Genomic DNA, 4532 nt, shown 5'->3' with positions numbered 1-4532 from the left:
GTAGACATAGGCAACATTTAGTGATTTCACTTCAATTTGAATATTTCCCTGTTCGTTTTTTTTCAAAAGACATATTAACTCTGGTGCGACTAGCAATCGTCTGAAGTAATATACGTGATAACAGTAATGCATTTTTTTTAAAGTAATGGAGCGTCTAGCGATATGAAATAAAGAAAAATAGTGGAGAAAGATTTAATTTTTATTAAACTTGTTTAAATTTTTTTAATCTCGTGCTTTAATTCCTATTTCACCAGAGAGCGCTGTTTTGCTTCTAGGCGTTGCTGGTATCATTGAAATCGTTCATATTACTGTTTGAAACCATTAAGACTACCACTTTTTTTAATTCACATAAACTTTAAAAATTTTATACAAAAACTAAGTGATGTTTTTTATCGTTGATTGGTTATTATTTTAATAATTGCAGTAGGGTACATACCCTGCTAGAGAATGAAAAGAGATATTTTCGTTGTGTTATATAAGACAAAATTACATGACTGTACATTTTGCATTTTCGAACATTGCATGATAATGAGACAATAATTCTGATTAGTGATAGTAAGTGGTAGTATACCGTAAAGTCTAGTTATTGACTACCTAAATATTAGTAAAAGCAAATGCAAAGAATGGTCAAACTTATTTTTTATTATAACGTTTTTACTACTAAAATCGTAATAATTATTCACCCATTAAATTAGTTGGGTGTTTAAAAACGGCCATTTAAATCTTCATTTTGCCGCAGTCGATATGTAATTTGATATCTCATAGAAATGAAATCATTTTTATTGATTTTTGAAAAAAAAAAATTACTATGCACCATTTGCATTGCTCCCTACGTGTATAGTTCACCATCTCTTGACTTTTAAAAGACCCTTTAAAAATAAACTCCACAGTTAACTGGTTAGGTGAATGAATTGTTATTAATATAATTTTTGTAATACATAAGAATTATGAGTTAAAATAATATTAATATAATTTTTATAAGATTAATTATGTTAATATCTATTTTTTTAAAATTGCAATAAAATAATATGAATAAATTTTCTTTAAAATATTTGGTATTCTGTTTTTCTTGTACTTCCAGCTATGAAAGTTAGATGTCACTGTAGTTTTCAATATTTTCTAGGAGCCAAGCGTCATGTTTGAATTGTGTAATGGTTTTGAAAACAGCATTTCAATGAGATGGTTTTTATTTAGTGGTGAAATTTACTTTATGAAGCTTTCAGTGGATAAATTTTCTAATTGAGCTTTCAGTGGTGACTAGTTCAATAATCTACAAAATATTTTATTTGTTTTCAAGAATTTTTAAACAAATTTCTATAATTATTGAATACCGAATTTTAATACGCCGTTTGTTGTAATACATTCCATTGATAAGTTTTATTTTCAAGGGCTACCTTATCAATTTAATAATTACAAAAATATGCATGTGCCGTAGTTGAGAGAAGCACTTCCCCATGCTCTAACCTTCCTGGCTTAGCCGATATTAACGTTTGACCCTGTCTACAGCATGACCATTTCCAGTCCATATAGATTGAAAAATTTATTGAAACAATGAAAAAAATGGAATTGATTGTAACAAAAAGATTAATAAACAATATAAATAAAAATGACCGTTACGAAATTTTGGAAACATGAAATTCGGTTCCACACACATTTAACTATTCTGAGAAGCTGGCTCATGCTATTTTAACGATATTTCCATCCACCTATGCCTGCGAGTCATTATTGTCAGAAATGAGTAGGAATAAAGACTCTCTTAGAAACCGTCTAGCAGATAACACCAATTCAACATGTATTCTGTTATAACATCTTACAACCCTAATATAGATTATTTGTCATCTAATCTGCAAGCGCAGAAGTCACACTAACGTTACTTTAATTTGAATTACTCGTATAATTAAAACCTTTACTTCTATACAGTGTAAAGTGTATTTTTTCGTAGTAAATAAAGAGTTTTGAGTTGTTAGTATTTAGCTTTATTATTATAACAATAATCACGAGTCAAAATTATTTGACGGCACTTCTATACCTCATGAAAAATTTCTTTAGAAAAAATGGCACCTTGATCCATAAAGGTTCGCCACCCCTGTCCTATACTATAACATAACTAATACATATAACTTAAATCCCCCATAATTAACAAAAGTAATGAAGAAAAATTTATAAATATTCATATCGGCACAACCCTTTAATCCTCCAAAAATTTATAAATTTTCGTTTTATTACGTCTTAGTGAAATATTATTAAATGGATCAGAACATAAAATACCTGCAAATAAGGTTTCATAATAATCTACAGTATCAGGGAATAACATTGTCTCCAGCTAAATAAATGGAATGAATGGACAGTATTCGTTTGTTCCAACTGTTTATTTTACAACTCAAATTATATCAAATTAAGATTTGATTAAGGCTAATTAAATTATTAAAAGCTCTATAAATTTGCACTATTTGATTACATCCTCCCTTAGTAAGAAATAAATGTGAACAACAATCCCCTGTGAACAATTCCAAATAATGTCACTAATCCTAGATGGCGCTGCAGTTTAGCTTACACATTTCGTCACGCGTTGGTATTATAAATTTCAACGCCTGAAGAATGCGTCATACATATACACTTCTTGACATGTATGACAAATTTTATATTAGATTTTGAAACTTTTTCAAATATTATTTGCAATAGAAAGACTAAATTTGCAAAAATTAAGATAGATAAAAGTCAATCAAGACGGTAGTTACAAGTAGCTACATTTCATTTATGAATTTGAATACATGATACAGAAATAATAAATACTTCAAGAAAATACATATTTGAATTATAATATAATTAAATTTATAATTGAAATATAATGCATAAACTCACTTTATAGCAGAAAGAACGGAGAAAATACGTATAGGGATTATATGCTTATTAAAGGAAAACTAATTATTATTTATCTGCTTTAACAGGTAGAAAGCCTATTCAAGGTGCTATTTGCTGTGCTTAGATTCACTACACGTACACATCCATCTTTACTATTAATCTACCAAATGTCCATTCGTAATTAGGTAACCAAATAAAAAAAATCTGATTTAACATAGCAATGGAATTTTCTCAATATAAACAATCGAGAATGCTAACTTTTGGTCTAATCGATCAATTTTCTTATTTAATTTTTTCTTAAAGTAAATTCTTGCTCGCAACATTGAAAACATTCAAATTGTTTCAATATCTCTGTTACAACTAGTAAATTTTTAAATTTTATCAGAGTTATTTTAAATTTATCAGAGTTATTCAAAATTATCAAAATGTTGTTAATATTTATAACAAAAGATTATCAGTCGCCGTATATGCTATTTCATGGGTAAGTAGTATTCCTAACAAAATATAGATGGCGCTGTAAGTGAATGTTAGGCACTTTCGAGACAAAAGTTATATAGAATGCTAATTTTGCCTACTTTTTAATAAAAAAGTATATTTGAAAAGCTGCAATTTTAATTTTTTCAGCAATAGAACATTCTTTCAATGGAAAAAAAATCACTAAATATATTTAAATCGGTATTTTTTTTCTTGCGTTTCTGGTAATTCGGTAATTATATGCAGCGATTTCGGAGCATATTTAACCAGAACTTTGGATGGGTGTCAGCAGTTTATCGGGCGGGAACTCCGTTAATCGTTGCTATTTAAAGGTCGCGAGTATTTTCTCATTTCATTTTCAGTTCGTCTCTAGCCATGGAAGGAGACGGACGCTCTGATGACTCTAGCAGTTGCAAGAGTGTTCACAGTAATAAGACTTTTTACAATGGAAAAGCCTGTTGCGCTTCTGAATTTATAAAAAGCATTGAAAACCACTGCCGGCTACTAAAGAATTTGAAGAGAGAACTAAACTCAGCTGATTGTAAAGCATATCAAATAAATAAAATGCTAGATGGAGATTGTAGCCCCTCTGAAAAGTCTGAACTTTTGAAACGTTTAGAGGATCTAAATAGAATAATTAAATGCAATGAGGAAAAATTAAAAAACGCAAAACCATGCATGAATAAAGGCTGCCGTACTCATGATGGAGATAGGAACCTATGTGCATACATTTCCACATCTCAGGAAAGAATGCTAAGACTTAACTACACTGCGTCGACTTTTATAGACACATTACAATAGATGAAGGAAAATAAATTAGAACACACAGCCCAGTATCTTGATGACTACGCCAAATTGAAGGAAATACAAGCGGATATCAGGCACATCGCAAATGAACTAGATGACGTGACCCCCTGCTCTATTGATAACTGCGAAAGGCATACCTCTGACAACGTAAGGCAGCCCCTACAAACAGAAAACCTAGAGCATACAACAGAGAGAGAAATTGCTGTTATGGATACTGATAACGCACCAGAGAAAAATAACAAGAAAAATACCAATACTGATGAAAACTACCAAATGTTTAACCCGAGAAAAGCAGCCAAAATAAGGAAAATCGAGGAAAAGCAAGAAATTACGGATACATCAAACAGATTCGAGTTACTTAATCAAATTCAGGAAAACCAAGAAAAAAT

This window comes from Argiope bruennichi, chromosome 11 (genome assembly GCF_947563725.1).
Source record: "Argiope bruennichi chromosome 11, qqArgBrue1.1, whole genome shotgun sequence".
Taxonomy (NCBI): domain Eukaryota; kingdom Metazoa; phylum Arthropoda; class Arachnida; order Araneae; family Araneidae; genus Argiope; species Argiope bruennichi.
Note: the sequence above shows the minus strand (reverse complement) of the source record.